The sequence below is a fragment of the Myxine glutinosa genome, chromosome 4 (genome assembly GCF_964187855.1).
Source record: "Myxine glutinosa chromosome 4, kmMyxGlut1.1, whole genome shotgun sequence".
NCBI lineage: Eukaryota > Metazoa > Chordata > Myxini > Myxiniformes > Myxinidae > Myxine > Myxine glutinosa.
In genome coordinates, this window is record NC_136264.1 from 158,609,491 (window position 1) to 158,633,809 (window position 24,319).

Here is a 24,319-nt window from a genome sequence, read left to right on the forward strand (position 1 = left end):
AGGTCCTCTGGGTATCCTCTCGGATTCGTAGCTCCTCCTCAGAGGTCCTCTGGGTGTCCTCTCGGATTCATAGCTCCTCCTCCGAGGTCCTCTGTGTATCCTCTCGGATTCGTAGCTCCTCCTCCGAGGTCCTCTGGGTTATTCATATTCACATTGTAATACATCATTAATAAACATATTCACATTATAATACATCATGAATGCACATATTCACATTTTAATACATCATTAATACACATATTCACATTATATTACATCATTAATAAATATATTCACATTATAATACATCATTAGTGCACATATTCACATTTTAATACATCATTAATACACATATTCACATTATAATACATCATTAATAAACATATTCACATTATAATACCTTATTAATAAACATATTCACATTATAATACATCATGAATACACATATTCACATTATAATACATCATTAGTACACATATTCACATTATAATGCATCATTAGTACACATATTCACATCATAATGCATCATTAGTGCACACAGTCACATCATAATGCATCGTTAGTACACACATTCACATCATAATGCATCATTAGTACACATATTCACATGATAATACATCAATTAATACACACAGTCACATCATAATGCATCATTAGGACACATATTCACATTATAATGCATCATTAGTACACATTTTCACATCATAATGCATCATTAGTACACATATTCACATTATAATGCATCATTAGTACACATATTCACATTATAATGCATCATTAGTGCACATATTCACGTCATAATGCATCATTAGTACACATATTCACATTATATTGCATCATTATTACACATATTCACATCACAATGCGTCATTAGTACACATATTCACATTATAATGCATCATTAGTGCACATATTCACATCATAATGCATCATTAGTAAACATATTCACATCATAATGCATCATTAGAACACATATTCACATTATAATACATCATGAATGCACATATTCACATTTTAATACATCATTAATACACATATTCACATTATAATACATCATTAATAAACATATTCACATTATAATACATCATTAGTGCACATATTCACATTTTAATACATCATTAATACACATATTCACATTATGATACATCATTAATAAACATATTCACATTATAATACCTTATTAATAAACATATTCACATTATAATACATCATTAATACACATATTCACATTATAATACATCATTGGTACACATATTCACATTATAATGCATCATTAGTACACATATTCACATCATAATGCATCATTAGTACACATATCCACATGATAAAACATCATTAGTACACATACTCACATGATAATACATCAATTAATACACACAGTCACATCATAATGCATCATTAGGACACATATTCACATCATAATGCATCATTAGTACACATATTCACATCATAATGCATCATTAGTACAAATATTCACATTATAATGCATCATTAGTGCACATATTCACATCATAATGCGTCATTAGTACAAATATTCACATTATAATGCATCATTAGTGCACATATTCACGTCATAATGCATCATTAGTACACATATTCACATTATAATGCATCATTATTGCACATATTCACATCATAATGCGTCATTAGTACACATATTCACATTATAATGCATCATTAGTGCACATATTCACATCATAATGCATCATTAGTAAACATATTCACATCATAATGCATCATTAGAACACATTTTCACATTATAATGCATCATTAGTACACATATTCACATCATAATGCATCATTGGTGCACATATTCACATCATGATACATCATTAGTACACATATTCCCATTATAATACATCATTAATACACACAGTCACATCATAATGCATCATTAGCACACATATCCACATAATAAAACATCATTAATACACATCGTCACATCATAATACACCATTAATACACATATTCACATTATAATACATCATTAATACACACAGTCACATCATAATGCGTCATTAGTACACATATTCACATTATAATGCATCATTAGTACACATATTCACATCATAATGCATCATTAGTACACATATTCACATCATAATGCGTCATTAGTCCACATATTCACATTATAATGCATCATTAGTACACATATTCATGTCATAATGCATCATTAGTAAACATATTCACATTATAATGCATCATTAGTGCACATATTCATGTCATAATACATCATTAGTACACATAGTCACATTATTATGCATCATTAGTGCACATATTCACGTCATAATGCATCATTAGCACACATATTCACATTATAATCATCATTAGTCCACATATTCACATCATAATGCGTCATTAGTACACATATTCACATCATAATGCGTCATTAGTACACATATTCACATTATAATGCATCATTAGTACACATATTCACATCATAATGCATCATTAGTACACATATTCACATCATAATGCATCATTAATGCACAAATTCACATAATGATACATCATTAGTGCACATATTCACATTATAATACACCATTAATACACATATTCACATTATAATGCATCATTAGCACACATATTCACATCATAATGCATCATTAATACACATATTCACATGATAATACATCATTAATACACACAGTCACATCATAATGCGTCATTAGTACACATATTCACATCATAATGCATCATTAGTACACATGTTCACATTATCATGCATCATTAGTACACATATTCACATTATAATACATCATTAATACACACAGTCACATCATAATGCATCATTAGTACGCACATTCACATTATAATACATCATTAACACACACAGTCACATCATAATGCATCATTAGTACGCACATTCACATTAGAATGCATCATTCATACACACAGTCACATCATCAGGTATTTATTTTTTTTGTACACAGAATCGAGATCGAGTATATATATACTCGTGGGGTCACCCGTGGGAATCCCATGGGTATGGTGTGTGACATTTGGACATCTTGATTTAGATGCTGCACATTAAATTTTACAAAATGGTTAAAATGGTGTATTGAACACAACTTATTTATTTCACATAATATGTGACCCCCTCACTCCTCTCTACCCTCACGCCTCTCCAATACCACTCCTCCTCACACTCCTCTCCAATACCTCCTCACACTCCTCTCCATTACCTCCTCGCACTCCTCTCCAATCCCTCACACTCCTCTCCAATCCCTCACACTCCTCTCCAATCCCTCACACTCCTATCCAATCCCTCACACTCCTCTCCAATCCCTCACACTCCTCTCCAATCCCTCACACTCCTCTCCAATCCCTCGCATGCCTCTCAAATCCCTCACACTCCTCTCCAATCCCGCACACTCCTCTCCAATCCCGCACACTCCTCTCCAATCCCGCACACTCTTCTCCAATCCCGCACACTCTTCTCCAATCCCGCACACTCCTCTCCAATCCCGCACACTCCTCTCCAATCCCGCACACTCCTCTCCAATCCCGCACACTCCTCTCCAATCCCGCACACTCCTCTCCAATCCCGCACACTCTTCTCCAATCCCGCCCACTCCTCTCCAATCCCGCACACTCCTCTCCAATCCCTCACACTCCTCTCCAATCCCTCACACTCCTCTCCAATCCCTCACACTCCTCTGCAACCCATCACACTCCTCTACAACCCCTCACACTCCTCGCCAACCCCTCACACTCCTCTCCAACCCCTCACACTCCTCTCCAATACCTCCTCACACTCCTCTCCAATACCTCCTCACACTCCTCTCCAATACCTCCTCGCACTCCTCTCCAATACCTTCTCGCACTCCTGTCCAATACCTCCTCACACTCCTCTCCAATACCTCCTCGCACTCCTCTCCAATACCTCCTCGCACTCCTCTCCAATACCTCCTCGCCCTCCTCTCCAATAACTCCTCGCATTCCTCTCCAATACCTCCTCGCATTCCTCTCAAATACCTCCTCGCATTCCTCTCCAATTCCTCCTTGCACTCCTCTCCAATGCCTCCTCGCACTCCTCTCCAATACCTCCTCACACCCCTCTACAACCCCTCACACTCCTCGCCAACCCCTATTGCCAAACCTATTTAAAGTGTATGCGCACATAACTAATAAAAAAAAACGAAGGCATATCTCTCGGTAATTTCGTGAAACATATTTTACTTGCGGATAATAATGTTGAATGAAATAAGAAAGAACGAAGATATATATGTCGTTTTTGTGCCGACTCTCATAAAACGTAAAAGTAATATATCTTAACGAAAAGAAAAAGCAAATTTTTAATATATGTCGACATTTTCCCCAACTGTTATTTTAGGCGGTGTATTTTTGTGTATCATCATGGCGCGATTTTTTTAGCCGCGTCGCAGACGCTGGTCATAGAGTGCCCTCTGCTGTTGTTGTTGTTCTTCTTCTTCTTCTTGTTCTTGTTCTTGCAGAGAAGACAAAACCTCAAAGCTCCACCCATTCTGGGAACCATAGCTCCACCCATTGTGGGAGCGGCTTCATATAAACAAATATCCACCATTTTATTAACTCGCATAGCTTTGAGGCCTGTTTTGTAGGCCTGTGGTGTCTTCCTCTCTCACACAGTTTTCTTTCAAATCAAATTCGATATATCATTTCATTTTTCACAGTCGCTAACATAGTTTTAGACTCGGTTGAAAAAAAACGGGAAGAAAATCCGATGAAAGTTGCCCTTTATAGCACGAAATGAATTCTCAAAGGCCTGTAACTTCAAGTCCATTGAGATTTTTTTTTTTTAAATCGCGGCATGGTCAGTCATACACCGCCCGAAATAACAGGTGGGAAAATGCCGAGATATATATATTTTGTTTAAATCGCGGCATGGTCAGTCATACACCGCCCGAAATAACAGACGGGAAAATGCCGAGATATATTAAAAATTCGTCCATTTGATGACAATCGTCACGATGAAATATTTAATTTATACGTCGTCACAATAATGTGGAGAGAGGAGCATAGCTTCGTTCACGTGTCGCCACATACGGGAAATTGCCGAGATATATTTTTTTTAAATCGCGGCATGGTCAGTCATACACCGCCTGAAATAACAGATGGGAAAATGCCGAGATATATTAAAAATTCGTCCATTTGATGACAATCGTCACGATGAAATATTTAATTTATACGTCGTCACAATAATGTGGAGAGAGGAGCAAAGCTTCGTTCACATGTCGCCACACACGGGAAATTGCCGAGATATATTTTTTTTAAATCGCGGCATGGTCAGTCATACACCGCCTGAAATAACAGATGGGAAAATGCCGAGATATATTAAAAATTCGTCGCCACACACAGGAAATTGCCGAGATATATTTTCACTTTGCACAAAAATAACATCAAGTAATCGAATCAATAGGAATGTCCTGTGCCTATAACATCGACGTTATAGGCACAGCTGCATCGAGGCATTGTGTAACATCGACGCGGCTTTTGTTTTAATTAAAACTTTTTGTACTTGTTATAAATATATCTCGGCAATTTCCCGTGCGTCTGTGAATGTTCTCAATTATTTCTGACACCGAGTCGAAAACCATCGATAAAAATTAAATCAGATGGTGAATTCGATAAAATGGGCGTTTAGTTTACAGGCCTTTGAGAAATCATTTCGTTCTATAAACGGAAACTTTCTTGGGATTCTCTTCCCGTTTTTTTTCAACCGAGTCTAACACAATGTTAGCGACTGTTAAAAATGAAATGATATATCGAATTAGAATTGAAATAAACCTGTGTGAGAGAGAAAGACAGCACGGGCCTAACTAAACAGGCCTCAAAGCCATTCGAGTTAATAAAATGGTGGATATTTGTTTACATGAAGCCTCTCCAAGAATGGGTGGAGCTACGGGTGGAGCTACTCTGCAAACGGATGAAGCCACACCCCCGGACAGACGTCCAACAGAATCACCGTAGCCTATTATAATATAGATACATATATACATTTTTTAAACACAGAATTGAGCTCAAGTATATACAAGGCAGAGCGAGGTCAGCCCTCCAGCATACTCGCCCCACCTATGTAAGGCGGGGAGGGGTGAGGCCCCCCGCCGACAGGGCTTGATTCCTTGCCCCACCTTTATAAGGTGCAGCGAGGTGAGGTCGCCCACTTGGGTGAGGGTTGGACCACACTTACTCTCCACGAGAAAGGACATATATCTCATGTAAGTTGCAAGACAGTTTCTCATAAAATGTAGTCGTGATTGAACCATATAAAAACAATACAACACCTAAAAAGGTCCTTCCTCTGACAATCCGAAAGACAACAAGGATATCTCTGAATGAATGAAAAAACAAGATATAAAACTAAGACATCCACAACCATGCCCACCAAAGGAAAAAATTGACGGGCCCCAACCTCGCCCGTCAAAGTGATGGACATCCATTATTACTTCCATCTCCACTTCACCATCAAAGGAAATAAGTGAGAATTTTTCACCAACTTTGGACAAAATAAGGTGAAGAATCTGCTTCCTGATGTGGTCTCCAGAGTCCAATCAGTCAATGAGGGTTGCCACATGTTTATCGCTGAAAAATAATCTTCACATGCACAGAAAACAAAACTGCAATTTATCATTGAGCTTCCTGGTCCTCAATCACAGAGATTGGTGAACTTATTTAGGAGAGGAATTGATGGCGAAGATTGTGATGGAAGATTTCAAAATCCAAAACATGTCAGGATACTGGTGAAAATAATAAAGTCAAGAACATGTAAATGCTGATGTTTTTACAACTATAATGGCCCTATTGTTTGCACCAGTGCACAAGTATTTTACCATCAAATTGAAACTATCTTCCAAAAACAGATTATTGAGTAAAGATTGAAAATGTCCCATTGCATTGGTTCAACATGAAAACAGTTTCAAAGAATAAACTTCAGTGGACTCCAAAAATAAAACCAATATCCGTTTGCGAAATCTTTCATGTTAAACACTTTGCAATCAGTTAATAAACTAAAACAATCATCAAAATACAACATAAGAGCAAAGGATGGACATATTAAATTTAAATTTCAAATCTTATTTTGGTGTGGAAACATGCACATTATATCGAGGTCTTTTATAAAAAATAAAATGCGCGGCGGGGTGGGACAGCCCGGCGACTGAACCCGAGTGGTTGCCCCACCTAAATAAGGCAGGGCGGGTTAAATCCTCCTGCGACCTGCATATTCGCCCCACCTCTAGAAGGCGGGGATGGGTGAGGCCGCCCGCTGACAGATCTCGAGTCCTTGCCCCACCTATATAAGGCGGGGTGGGGTTAGGTCGCATGCCGACAAAGCCCGCAAACTCCTCCGCCTATATAAGGTGGGGAGGGATGAGGTTTTTTTTTGTTTGTTTGTTTTTGTAGACAGAATCGAGTTCAAGTATATATATATCAGGCAGGGTGGGGTAAGGCCTACGGCATACTCGTCCCACCTATATAAGACGGGAATGGTTGAGGCAGCCCGCTGACAGAGCCCGAGTCCTCGCCTCTCGTATTCGTAGCTCCGCCTCCAAGGTCCTCTGGATATGCTCTCGGATTCGTAGCTCCATCTCCAAGGTCCTCTGGGTATGCTCTCGGCGGTATACCTCCTCCTCCGAGGTCATCTGGGTATCCTCTCGGATACGTAACTCCTCCTCTGAGGTCCTCTGGGTATCCTCCCGGAGTCGTAGCTCCTCCTCCGAGGTCCTATGGGTATCCTCTCAATGGCGTAGCTCCTCCTCCAAGGTCCTCTGGGTATCCTCTCGTCGGCATAGCTCCTCCTCCGAGGTCCTCTGGGTATCCTCTCGGATTCATAGCTCCTCATCCGAGGTCCTCTGGGTATCCTCTCGGATTCGTAGCTCTCATCCGAGGTCCTCTGGGTATCCTCTCGGCGGTGTAGCTCCTCCTCCGAGGTCCTCTGTGTAGCCTCTCGGATTCGTAGCTCCTCCTCCGAGGTCCTCTGTGTAGCCTCTCGGATTCGTAGCTCCTCCTCCGAGGTCCTCTGGGTATCCTCTCCGATTCATAGCTCCTCCTCCGAGGTCCTCTGGGTATCCTCTCGGATTCATAGCTCCTCCTCCGAGGTCCTCTGGGTATCTTCTCGGATTCGTAGCTCCTCCTCCGAGGTCCTCTGGGTATCCTCTCTGATTCGTAGCTCCTCCTCCGAGGTCCTCTGGGTATCCTCTCGGATTCGTAGCTCCTCCTCTGAGGTCCTCTGGGTATCCTCTCGGATTCATAGCTCCTCCTCCGAGGTCCTCTGGGTATCCTCTCGGATTTGTAGCTCCTCCTCCGAGGTCCTCTGGGTATCCTCTCGGATTCGTAGTTCCTCCTCCGAGGTCCTCTGGGTATCCTCTCGGATGCGTAGCTCCTCCTCCAAGGTCCTCTGGGTATCCTCTCGGATTCGTAGCTCCTCCTTCGAAGTCCTCTGGTTATCCTCTCGGATTCGTAGCTCCTCCTCCGGGGTCCTATGGTTATCCTCTTGGATTTGTAGCTCCTCCTCCGAGGTCCTCTGGGTATCCTCTCGGATTTGTAGCTCCTCCTCCGAGGTCCTCTGGGTGTCCTCTCGGATTCGTAGCTCCTCCTCCGAGGTCCTCTGGGTATCCTCTCGGATTCGTAGCTCCTCCTCCGTGGTCCTCTGGGTTATTCATATTCACATTGTAATACATCATTGATAAACATATTCACATTATAATACATCATTAGTGCACATATTCACATTTTAATACATCATTAATACACATATTCACATTATAATACATCATTAATAAACATATTCACATTATAATACATCATTAGTGCACATATTCACATTTTAATACATCATTAATACACATATTCACATTATAATACATCATTAATAAACATATTCACATTATAATACATTATTAATAAACATATTCACATTATAATACATCATTAATACACATATTCACATTATATTACATCATTAGTACACATATTCACATTATAATGCATCATTAGTACACATATTCACATTATAATGCATCATTAGTGCACACAGTCACATCATAATGCATCATTAGTACACATATTCACATCATAATGCGTCATTAGTACACATATTCACATCATAATGCATCATTAGTGCACACAGTCACATCATAATGCATCATTAGTACACATATTCACATCATAATGCGTCATTAGTACACATATTCACATCATAATGCATCATTAGTACACATATCCACGTGATAAAACATCATTAGTACACATATTCACATGATAATACATCAATTAATACACACAGTCACATCATAATGCATCATTAGGACACATATTCACATTATAATGCATCATTAGTACACATATTCACATCATAATGCGTCATTAGTACACATATTCACATTATATTGCATCATTAGTACACATATTCACATCATAATGCATCATTAGTACACATATTCACATCATAATGCGTCATTAGTACACATATTCACATTATAATGCATCATTAGTGCACATATTCACGTCATAATGCATCATTAGTACACATATTCACATTATAATGCATCATTATTACACATATTCACATGATAATGCGTCAATAGTACACATATTCACATTATAATGCATCATTAGTGCACATATTCACATCATAATGCATCATATGTACACATATTCACATCATAATGCATCATTAGAACACATATTCACATTATAATGCATCATTAGTACACATATTCACATCATAATGCATCATTAGTACACATATTCACATCATGATACATCATTAGTACACATATTCACATTATAATACATCATTAATACACACAGTCACATCATAATGCATCATTAGTACACATATCCACATGATAAAACATCATTAATACACATCGTCACATCATAATGCATCATTAGTACACATATTCACATGATAATACATCAATAAAACACACAGTCACATCATAATGCATCATTAGTACACATATTCACATTATAATGCATCATTAGTACACATATTCACATCATAATGCATCATTAGTACACATATTCACATAATGATACATCATTAGTACACATATCCACATGATAAAACATCATTAATACACATCGTCACATCATAATGCATCATTAGTTCACATATTCACATAATGATACATCATTAGTACACATATTCACATCATAATGCATCATTAGTACACATATTCACATAATGATACATCATTAGTACACATATTCACATTATAATACACCATTAATACACACAGTCACATCATAATGCATCATTAGTATGCATATTCATATTATAATACACCATTAATACACACAGTCACATCATAATGCATCATTAGTACACATATTCACATTATAATGCATCATTAATGCACAAATTCACATAATGATACATCATTAGTGCACATATTCACATTATAATGCATCATTAGTGTGCATATTCATATTATAATACACCATTAATACACACAGTCACATCATAATGCATCATTAGTACACATATTCACATTATAATGCATCATTAATGCACAAATTCACATAATGATACATCATTAGTGCACATATTCACATTATAATACACCATTAATACACATATTCACATTATAATGCATCATTAGTCCACATATTGACATCATAATGCATCATTCGTACACATATTCACATTAAAATACATCATTAATACACACAGTCACATCATAATGCATCATTAGTACACACATTCACATTATAATGCATCATTCATACACACAGTCACATCATCATGTATTTATTTTTTTTGTACACAGAATCGAGATCGAGTATATTGTTACGGGACCGCGGCGAGGATGTTGTTTGCCGAGCGGATGGCCGCCGCGCCCGAACAGTTACCCCGACTAACCCGATTCCTGAACGTTGGCCGAATCGCGCCACAGATATTCAATGGGGAAAAGACTAAAGCGAAGGTTGTGAAGAAGAAGAACACCAAAGCAAAAAGGTTGGAAATGCTACTAAATTTATTCCTACTATTTACACAATCAAAGAAACCAAGGAGAAGGAAGGATAATAAAATAAAAACAGAAGAAGAAGAAGCGGACAAAGTGAAACTTAGCTTATCTATGGCAGTCTTACTTTGAACCCTGGACAGAACAAACGAAAGACGGCCTCACACGAATTGGGAATTTGCAGGCAGGAAGGATCGGAAGGAGGAATGGCTTGGCGGGGGAGGAAGGTTCAGCGGGGATCGGTCGGGCCGGAAGCGGATAGCTGCCGTCAATACCCCAGCTGGGATCGCCAAAACAGCCGCGGTTCCAATCTGCACGGCGAAGCCCCTCCGGTGCACCGTTCGCTCTCCAAAGCTGCTCATTTGAACTCTCTTGCACTTGGCTCTGTGCACTCGGCACTTTCCCTACTTGGCACTTCGCACTTCGCCGCTCTGACTCGCTTGCACTTGATCGTCGCACGTATCTCTGCATGTATCTCTTTGGACGTATATCTTAGGACGTATCTCTCTCAGGACGTTCCTCTCTTGCTTCGCCCTCGTGCGCACTTCTTCTTAACGGCTTCCGCGCGTGCTCTTTATAACCCCCCCGGGCAATCAAGCCGCCGGCCTCTAGAACACGCCCATCGGTGAGCTCGCCTCGGCCCTGATTGGTCGGCACGGCCCTCTGGCTCCGCCCTTGATGACGATGGGCGGGCACGCCCAGGATTCGGCGGCTCCTCCCCCTTCTTCTCCGAGCCGACCTCGTGGCGAATGGAGTCGCGGAGGGAACAGTTGGCAATTGTTGGAAGGGGAAGGTGAAGGGAATCTACTCTTATTTCACTTGGTGCAATGGAGTATTTAAATTAATGGAAGACACAGCCTTACACTAATACACATAATAAGGATATAACTACAGAACCGGGATATATGGTGTCCTTCGTGTATGTTTTATGGAATTAACTACGGGAACGCCCTTTGACCTTTATACAACAACAAATGCAGGAAGGAGGGTGACATTTTACAACAATTCATTACACAACAAAAAAAAAAAAACATTCTCACATCCACAACAATATATATATATATATATATATATATATATATATATATATATATATATATATATATATATATATATATATATATATATATATATATACCTTTTTTAACACAGAATTGAGCTCAAGTATATGCAAGGCAGGGCGGGGTCAGGCCTCCCGCATACTCGCCCCACCTATGTAAGGCGGGGAGGGGTGAAGCCCCCCGCCGACAGGGCTTGATACCTCGCCCCACCTTTATAAGGCGCAGCGAGGTGAGGTCGCCCACTTGGGTGAGGTTTGGACCACACTTACTCTCCACGAGAAAGGACATATATCTCATGTAAGTTGCAAGACAGTTGCTCATAAAATGTAGTCGTGATTGAACCATATAAAAAACAATACAACACCTAAAAAGGTCCTTCCTCTGACAATCGAAAGACAACAAGGATATCTCTGTATGAATGAAAAAACAAGATATAAAACTAAGACATCCACAACAATGCCCACCAAAGGAAACAATACAAAAAGTTTTAATTAAAACAAAAGCCGCGTCGATGTTACACAATGCCTAGATGCAGCTGTGCCTATAACGTCGACGTTATAGGCACAGGACATTCCTATTGATTCGATTACTTGATGTTATTTTTGTGCAAAGTGAAAATATATCTCGGCAATTTCCCATGTGTGGCGACGAATTTTTAATATATCTCGGCATTTTCCCGTCTGTTATTTCAGGTGGTGTATGAATGACCATGCCGCGATTTAAAAAAAATATATCTCGGCAATTTCCCGTGTGTGGCGACACGTGAACGAAGCTCTGCTCCTCTCTCCACATTATTGTGATGACGTATAAATTAAATATTTCATCGTGACGATTGTCATCAAATGGACGAATTTTTTATATATCTCGGCATTTTCCCGTCTCTTATTTCGGGCGGTGTATGACTGACCATGCCGCGATCTAAAAAATATATATCTCAATGGACTTGAAGTTACAGGCCTTTGAGCATTCATTTTGTTCTATAAAGGGCAACTTTCATCGGATTTTCTTCCCGTTTTTTTTCAACCGAGTCTAAAACTGTTAGCGACTGTGAAAAAAGAAATGATATATCGAATTTGATTTGAAATAAAACTGTGTGAGAGAGGAAGTCACCACGGGCCTACAAAACAGGCCTCAAAGCTATGCGAGTTAATAAAATGGTGGATATTTGTTTTTATGAAGCCTCTCCCAAAATGGGTGGAGCTATGGTTCCCAGAATGGGTGGAGCTTCGAGGTTTTGTCTTCTCTGCAAGAACAACAAGAAGAAGAAGAACAAGAAGAGGAAGAAGAAGAACAACAACAGCAGAGGGCACTCTATGAGCAGCGTCTGCGACGTAGCTAAAAATTGACGGGCCCCAACCTCGCCCGTCAAAGTGATGGACATCCATTGTTACTTCCATCTCCACTTCACCATCAAAGGAAATAAGTAAGAATTTTTCACCACCCTTGGACCAAATAAGGTGAAGAATCTGCTTCCTGATGTGGTCTCCAGAGTCCAAGCAGTCAGTGAGGATTGCCACATGTTTATCGCTGAAAAATAATCTTCACATGCACAGAAAACAAAACTGCAATTTATCATTGAGCTTCCTGGTCCTCAATCACAGAGATTGGTGAACTTCTTTAGGAGAGGAATTGATGGCTAAGATTGTGATGGAAGATTTCAAAATCCAAAACATGTCAAGATACTGGTGAAAGTAATAAAGTCAAGAACATGTAAATGCTGATGTTTTTACAACTATAATGGCCCTATTGTTTGCACCAATGCACAAGTATTTTACCATCAAATTGAAACTATCTTTCAAAAACAGATTATTGAGTAAAGATTGAAAATGTCTCATAGCATTGATTCAACATGAAAACAGTTTCAAAGAATCAACTTCAGTGGACTCCAAAAATAAAACCAATATCCATTTGCGAAAGGTTTCATGTTAAACACTTTGCAATCAGTTAATAAATGAATACAATCATCAAAATACAACATAAGAGCAAAGGATGTACATATTAAATTAAAATTTCAAATCTTATTTTGGTGTGGAAACACATTTATTATATCGAGGACTTTCATAAAAAATAAAATGCGGGGCGGGGTGGGACCGCCCGGCGACTGAACGCGAGTGGTTGCCCCACCTATTTAAGGCAGGGCGGGTTAAAGCCTCCCGCATACTCGCCCCACCTCTATAAGGCAGGGATGGGTGAGGCCAGCCGCTGACAGAGCTCGAGTCCTCGCCCCACCTATATAAGGCGGGGTGGGGTTAGGTCGCACGCCGGCAGAGCCCGCAAACTCCTCCACCTTTATCAGTTTTTGCAGACAGAATCGAGCTCAGGTATACATATGAGGCAGGACGGGGTAAGGCCTACGGCATACTCGTCCCACCTATATAAGCCGGGAATGGGTGAGGCAGCCCGCTGACAGAGCCCGAGTCCTCGCCTCTCGGCGGAGTAGCTCTTCCTCCGAGGTCATCTGGGTATCCTCTCGGATTCGTAGTTCCTCCTCCGAGGTCCTCTGGGTTTCCTCACGGATTCGTAGCTCCTCCTCCGAGGTCATCTGGGTATCCTCTCGGATTCGTAGTTCCTCCTCCGAGGTCCTCTGGGTATCCTCTCGGATTCGTAGCTCTTCCTCCGAGGTCCTCTGGGTATCCTCTCGGATTCGTAGCTCCTCCTTCGAAGTCCTCTGGTTATCCTCTCGGATTCGTAGCTCCTCCTGCGGGGTCCTATGGTTATCCTCTCGGATTTGTAGCTCCTCCTCCGAGGTCCTCTGGGTATCCCCTCGGATTCGTAGCTCCTCCTCTGAGGTCCTCTGGGTATCCTCTCGGATTCGTAGCTCCTCCTCAGAGGTCCTCTGGGTGTCCTCTCGGATTCATAGCTCCTCCTCCGAGGTCCTCTGGGTATCCTCTCGGATTCGTAGCTCCTCCTCCGAGGTCCTCTGGGTTATTCATATTCACATTGTAATACATCATTAATAAACATATTCACATTATAATACATCATGAATGCACATATGCACATTTTAATACATCATTAATACACATATTCACATTATAATGCATCATTAGTACACATATTCACATCATAATGCATCATTAGTGCACACAGTCACATCATAATACATCATGAATACACATATTCACATTATAATACATCATTAGTACACATATTCACATTATAATGCATCATTAGGACACATATTCACATCATAATGCATCATTAGTGCACACAGTCACATCATAATGCATCGTTAGTACACACATTCACATCATAATGCATCATTAGTACACATATCCACATGATAAAACATCATTAGTACACATATTCACATGATAATACATCAATTAATACACACAGTCACATCATAATGCATCATTAGGACACATATTCACATTATAATGCATCATTAGTACACATTTTCACATCATAATGCATCATTAGTACACATATTCACATTATAATGCATCATTAGTACACATATTCACATTATAATGCATCATTAGTGCACATATTCACATCATAATGCATCATTAGTACACATATTCACATTATATTGCATCATTATTACACATATTCACATCACAATGCGTCATTAGTACACATATTCACATTATAATGCATCATTAGTGCACATATTCACATCATAATGCATCATTAGTAAACATATTCACATCATAATGCATCATTGGAACACATATTCACATTATAATACATCATGAATGCACATATTCACATTTTAATACATCATTAATACACATATTCACATTATAATACATCATTAATAAACATATTCACATTATAATACATCATTAGTGCACATATTCACATTTTAATACATCATTAATACACATATTCACATTATAATACATCATTAATAAACATATTCACATTATAATACATCATTAATACACATATTCACATTATAATACATCATTAGTACACATATTCACATTATAATGCATCATTAGTACACATATTCACATCATAATGCATCATTAGTACACATATTCACATGATAAAACATCATTAGTACACATACTCACATGATAATACATCAATTAATACACACAGTCACATCATAATGCATCATTAGGACACATATTCACATCATAATGCATCATTAGTACACATATTCACATCATAATGCGTCATTAGTACAAATATTCACATTATAATGCATCATTAGTGCACATATTCACGTCATAATGCATCATTAGTACACATATTCACATTATAATGCATCATTATTGCACATATTCACATCATAATGCATCATTAGTACACATATTCATGCCATAATGCATCATTAGTAAACATATTCACATTATAATGCGTCATTAGTACACATATTCACATTATAATGCATCATTAGTACACATATTCATGTCATAATGCATCATTAGTAAACATATTCACATTATAATGCATCATTAGTGCACATATTCATGTCATAATACATCATTAGTACACATAGTCACATTATTATGCATCATTAGTGCACATATTCACGTCATAATGCATCATTAGTACACATATTCACATTATAATCATCATTAGTCCACATATTCACATCATAATGCGTCGTTAGTACACATATTCACATCATAATGCGTCATTAGTACACATATTCACATTATAATGCATCATTAGTACACATATTCACATCATAATGCATCATTAGTACACATATTCACATCATAATGCATCATTAATGCACAAATTCACATAATGATACATCATTAGTGCACATATTCACATTATAATACACCATTAATACACATATTCACATTATAATGCATCATTAGCACACATATTCACATCATAATGCATCATTAGTACACATATTCACATGATAATACATCATTAATACACACAGTCACATCATAATGCATCATTAGTACACATATTCACATCATAATGCATCATTAGTACACATGTTCACATTATCATGCATCATTAGTACACATATTCACATTATAATACATCATTAATACACACAGTCACATCATAATGCATCATTAGTACGCACATTCACATTATAATACATCATTAACACACACAGTCACATCATAATGCATCATTAGTACGCACATTCACATTATAATACATCATTAACACACACAGTCACATCATAATGCATCATTAGTACGCACATTCACATTAGAATGCATCATTCATACACACAGTCACATCATCAGGTATTTATTTTTTTTGTACACAGAATCGAGCTCGAGTATATAATTATATACTCGTGGGGTCACCCGTGGGAATCCCATGGGTATGGTGTGTGACATTTGGACATCTTGATTTAGATGCTGCACATTAAATTTTACAAAATGGTTAAAATGGTGTAATGAACACAACTTATTTATTTCACATAATATGTGACCCCCTCACTGCTCTCTACCCTCACGCCTCTCCAATACCACTCCTCCTCACACTCCTCTCCAATACCTCCTCACACTCCTCTCCAATACCTCCTCGCACTCCTCTCCAATCCCTCACACTCCTCTCCAATCCCTCACACTCCTCTCCAATCCCTCACACTCCTATCCAATCCCTCACACTCCTCTCCAATCCCTTACACTCCTCTCCAATCCCTCACACTCCTCTCCAATCCCTCGCACGCCTCTCAAATCCCTCACACTCCTCTCCAATCCCGAACACTCCTCTCCAATCCCGCACACTCCTCTCCAATCCCGCACACTCTTCTCCAATCCCGCACACTCCTCTCCAATCCCGCACACTCCTCTCCAATCCCGCACACTCCTCTCCAATCCCGCACACTCCTCTCCAATCCCGCACACTCCTCTCCAATCCCACACACTCCTCTCCAATCCCGCACACTCTTCTCCAATCCCGCACACTCCTCTCCAATCCCGCACACTCCTCTCCAATCCCTCACACTCCTCTCCAATCCCTCACACTCCTCTCCAATCCCTCACACTCCTCTGCAACCCATCACACTCCTCTACAACCCCTCACACTCCTCACCAACCCCTCACACTCCTCTCCAACCCCTCACACTCCTCTCCAATACCTCCTCACACTCCTCTCCAATACCTCCTCACACTCCTCTCCAATACCTCCTCGCACTCCTCTCCAATACCTTCTCGCACTCCTCTCCAATACCTCCTCACACTCCTCTCCAATACCTCCTCGCACTCCTCTCCAATACCTCCTCGCACTCCTCTCCAATACCTCCTCGCCCTCCTCTCCAATAACCCCTCGCATTCCTCTCCAATACCTCCTCGCATTCCTCTCAAATACCTCCTCGCATTCCTCTCCAATTCCTCCTTGCACTCCTCTCCAATGCCTCCTCGCACTCCTCTCCAATACCTCCTCACACCCCTCTACAACCCCTCACACTCCTCGCCAACCCCTATTGCCAAACCTATTTAAAGTGTATGCGCACATAACTAATTAAAAAAAACGAAGGCATATCTCTCGGTAATTTCGTGAAACATATTTTACTTGCGGATAATAATGTTGAATGAAATAAGAAAGAACGAAGATATATATGTCGTTTTTGTGCCGACTCTCATAAAACGTAAAAGTAATATATCTTAACGAAAAGAAAAAGCAAATTTTTAATATATTTCGACATTTTCCCCAACTGTTATTTTAGGCGGTGTATTTTTGTGTATCATCATGGCGCGATTTTTTTAGCCGCGTCGCAGACGCTGGTCATAGAGTGCCCTCTGCTGTTGTTGTTGTTCTTCTTCTTCTTCTTGTTCTTGTTCTTGCAGAGAAGACAAAACCTCAAAGCTCCACCCATTCTGGGAACCATAGCTCCACCCATTGTGGGAGCGGCTTCATATAAACAAATATCCACCATTTTATTAACTCGCATAGCTTTGAGGCCTGTTTTGTAGGCCTGTGGTGTCTTCCTCTCTCACACAGTTTTCTTTCAAATCAAATTCGATATATCATTTCATTTTTCACAGTCGCTAACATAGTTTTAGACTCGGTTGAAAAAAAACGGGAAGAAAATCCGATGAAAGTTGCCCTTTATAGCACGAAATGAATTCTCAAAGGCCTGTAACTTCAAGTCCATTGAGATTTTTTTTTTTAAATCGCGGCATGGTCAGTCATACACCGCCCGAAATAACAGATGGGAAAATGCCGAGATATATATATTTTGTTTAAATCGCGGCATGGTCAGTCATACACCGCCCGAAATAACAGACGGGAAAATGCCGATATATATTAAAAATTCGTCCATTTGATGACAATCGTCACGATGAAATATTTAATTTATACGTCGTCACAATAATGTGGAGAGAGGAGCATAGCTTCGTTCACGTGTCGCCACATACGGGAAATTGCCGAGATATATTTTTTTTAAATCGCGGCATGGTCAGTCATACACCGCCTGAAATAACAGATGGGAAAATGCCGAGATATATTAAAAATTCGTCCATTTGATGACAATCGTCACGATGAAATATTTAATTTATACGTCGTCACAATAATGTGGAGAGAGGAGCATAGCTTCGTTCACATGTCGCCACACACGGGAAATTGCCGAGATATATTTTTTTAAAATCGCGGCATGGTCAGTCATACACCGCCTGAAATAACAGACGGGAAAATGCCGAGATATATTAAAAATTCGTCGCCACACACAGGAAATTGCCGAGATATATTTTCACTTTGCACAAAAATAACATCAAGTAATCGAATCAATAGGAATGTCCTGTGCCTATAACATCGACGTTATAGGCACAGCTGCATCGAGGCATTGTGTAACATCGACGCGGCTTTTGTTTTAATTAAAACTTTTTGTACTTGTTATAAATATATCTCGGCAATTTCCCGTGCGTCTGTGAATGTTCTCAATTATTTCTGACACCGAGTCGAAAACCATCGATAAAAATTAAATCAGATGGTGAATTCGATAAAATGGGCGTTTAGTTTAGAGGCCTTTGAGAAATCATTTCGTTCTATAAACGGAAACTTTCTTGGGATTCTCTTCCCGTTTTTTTTCAACCGAGTCTAACACAATGTTAGCGACTGTTAAAAATGAAATGATATATCGAATTAGAATTGAAATAAACCTGTGTGAGAGAGAAAGACAGCACGGGCCTAACTAAACAGGCCTCAAAGACATTCGAGTTAATAAAATGGTGGATATTTGTTTACATGAAGCCTCTCCAAGAATGGGTGGAGCTATGGGTGGAGCTACTCTGCAAACGGATGAAGCCACACCTCCGGACAGACGTCCAACAGAATCACCGTAGCCTATTATAATATAGATACATATATACATTTTTTAAACACAGAATTGAGCTCAAGTATATACAAGGCAGAGCGGGTCAGGCCTCCCGCATACTCGCCCCACCTATGTAAGGCGGGGAGGGGTGAGGCCCCCCACCGACAGGGCTTGATTCCTTGCCCCACCTTTATAAGGTGCAGCGAGGTGAGGTCGCCCACTTGGGTGAGGGTTGGACCACACTTACTCTCCACGAGAAAGGACATATATCTCATGTAAGTTGCAAGACAGTTTCTCATAAAATGTAGTCGTGATTGAACCATATAAAAACAATACAACACCTAAAAAGGTCCTTCCTCTGACAATCGAAAGACAACAAGGATATCTCTGAATGAATGAAAAAACAAGATATAAAACAAAGACATCCACAACCATGCCCACCAAAGGAAAAAATTGACGGGCCCCAACCTCGCCCGTCAAAGTGATGGACATCCATTGTTACTTCCATCTCCACTTCACTATCAAAGGAAATAAGTGAGAATTTTTCACCAACTTTGGACAAAATAAGGTGAAGAATCTGCTTCCTGATGTGGTCTCCAGAGTCCAATCAGTCAATGAGGGTTGCCACATGTTTATCGCTGAAAAATAATCTTCACATGCACAGAAAACAAAACTGCAATTTATCATTGAGCTTCCTGGTCCTCAATCACAGAGATTGGTGAACTTATTTAGGAGAGGAATTGATGGCTAAGATTGTGATGGAAGATTTCAAAATCCAAAACATGTCAGGATACTGGTGAAAATAATAAAGTCAAGAACATGTAAATGCTGATGTTTTTACAACTATAATGGCCCTATTGTTTGCACCAGTGCACAAGTATTTTCCCATCAAATTGAAACTATCTTCCAAAAACGGATTATTGAGTAAAGATTGAAAATGTCTCATAGCATTGATTCAACATGAAAACAGTTTCAAAGAATAAACTTCAGTGGACTCCAAAAATAAAACCAATATCCGTTTGCGAAATCTTTTATGTTAAACACTTTGCAATCAGTTAACAAACTAATACAATCATCAAAATACAACATAAGAGCAAAGGATGGACATATTAAATTAAAATTTCAAATCTTATTTTGGTGTGGAAACATGCACATTATATCGAGGTCTTTTATAAAAAATAAAATGCGCGGCGGGGTGGGACAGCCCGGCGACTGAACCCGAGTGGTTGCCCCACCTAAATAAGGCAGGGCGGGTTAAAGCCTCCTGCGACCTGCATATTCGCCCCACCTCTAGAAGGCGGGGATGGGTGAGGCCGCCCGCTGACAGATCTCGAGTCCTTGCCCCACCTATATAAGGCGGGGTGGGGTTAGGTCGCACGCCGACAAAGCCCGCAAACTCCTCCGCCTATATAAGGTGGGGAGGGATGAGGTTTTTTTTTGTTTGTTTGTTTTTGTAGACAGAATCGAGTTCAAGTATATATATATCAGGCAGGCGGGGTAAGGCCTACGGCATACTCGTCCCACCTATATAAGACGGGAATGGTTGAGGCAGCCCGCTGACAGAGCCCGAGTCCTCGCCTCTCGTATTCGTAGCTCCGCCTCCAAGGTCCTCTGGATATGCTCTCGGATTCGTAGCTCCATCTCCAAGGTCCTCTGGGTATGCTCTCGGCGATATACCTCCTCCTCCGAGGTCATCTGGGTATCCTCTCGGATACGTAACTCCTCCTCTGAGGTCCTCTGGGTATCCTCCCGGAGTCGTAGCTCCTCCTCCGAGGTCCTATGGGTATCCTCTCAATGGCGTAGCTCCTCCTCCAAGGTCCTCTGGGTATCCTCTCTTCGGCATAGCTCCTCCTCCGAGGTCCTCTGGGTATCCTCTCGGATTCATAGCTCCTCATCCGAGGTCCTCTGCGTATCCTCTCGGATTCGTAGCTTTCATCCGAGGTTCTCTGGGTATCCTCTCGGAATCGTAGCTCCGCCTCCAAGGTCCTCTGGGTAAGCTCTCGGATTCGTAGCTCCGCCTCCAAGGTCTTCTGGGTATGCTCTAATATTCATAGCTCTGCCTCCGAGGTCCTCTGGGTATCCTCTCGGCGGTGTAGCTCCTCCTCCGAGGTCCTCTGTGTAGCCTTTCGGATTCGTAGCTCCTCCTCCGAGGTCCTCTGTGTAGCCTCTCGGATTCGTAGCTCCTCCTCCGAGGTCCTCTGGGTATCCTCTCGGATTCATAGCTCCTCCTCCGAGGTCCTCTGGGTATCCTCTCTGATTCGTAGCTCCTCCTCCGAGGTCCTCTGGGTATCCTCTCGGATTCGTAGCTCCTCCTCTGAGGTCCTGTGGGTATCCTCTCGGATTCGTAGCTCCTCCTCCGAGGTCCTCTGGGTATCCTCTCGGATTTGTAGCTCCTCCTCCGAGGTCCTCTGGGTATCCTCTCGGATTCGTAGTTCCTCCTCCGAGGTCCTCTGGGTATCCTCTCGGATTCGTAGCTCCTCCTCCGAGGTCCTCTGGGTATCCTCTCGAATTCGTAGCTCCTCCTTCGAAGTCCTCTGGTTATCCTCTCGGATTCGTAGCTCCTCCTCCGGGGTCCTATGGTTATCCTCTTGGATTTGTAGCTCCTCCTCCGAGGTCCTCTGGGTATCCTCTCGGATTTGTAGCTCCTCCTCCGAGGTCCTCTGGGTGTCCTCCCGGATTCATAGCTCCTCCTCCGAGGTCCTCTGGGTATCCTCTCGGATTCGTAGCTCCTCCTCCGGGGTCCTCTGGGTTATTCATATTCACATTGTAATACATCATTGATAAACATATTCACATTATAATACATCATTAGTGCACATATTCACATTTTAATACATCATTAGTACACATATTCACATTATAATACATCATTAATAAACATATTCACATTATAATACATCAATAGTGCACATATTCACATTTTAATACATCATTAATACACATATTCACATTATAATACATCATTAATAAACATATTCACATTATAATACATTATTAATAAACATATTCACATTATAATACATCATTAGTACACATATTCACATTATAATACATCATTAGTACACATATTCACATTATAATGCATCATTAGTACACATATTCACATCATAATGCATCATTAGTGCACACAGTCACATCATAATGCATCATTAGTACACATATTCACATCATAATGCATCATTAGTACACATATTCCCATCATAATGCATCATTAGTGCACACAGTCACATCATAATGCATCATAAGTACACATATTCACATTATAATGCGTCATTAGTACACATATTCACATCATAATGCATCATTAGTACACATATCCACGTGATAAAACATCATTAGTACACATATTCACATGATAATACATCAATTAATACACACAGTCACATCATAATGCATCATTAGGACACATATTCACATTATAATGCATCATTAGTACACATATTCACATCATAATGCGCTATTAGTACACATATTCACATTATAATGCATCATTAGTACACATATTCACATCATAATGCATCATTAGTACACATATTCACATCATAATGCGTCATTAGTACACATATTCACATTATAATGCATCATTAGTGCACATATTCACGTCATAATGCATCATTAGTACACATATTCACATTATAATGCATCATTATTACACATATTCACATCATAATGCGTCATTAGTACACATATTCACATTATAATGCATCATTAGTGCACATATTCACATCATAATGCATCATTAGTACACATATTCACATCATAATGCATCATTAGAACACATATTCACATTATAATGCATCATTAGTACACATATTCACATCATAATGCATCATTAGTACACATATTCACATCATGATACATCATTAGTACACATATTCACATTATAATACATTATTAATACACACAGTCACATCATAATGCATCATTAGTACACATATCCACATGATAAAACATCATTAATACACATCGTCACATCATAATGCATCATTAGTACACATATTCACATGATAATACATCAATAAAACACACAGTCACATCATAATGCATCATTAGTACACATATTCACATTATAATGCATCATTAGTACACATATTCACATCATAATGCATCATTAGTACACATATTCACAT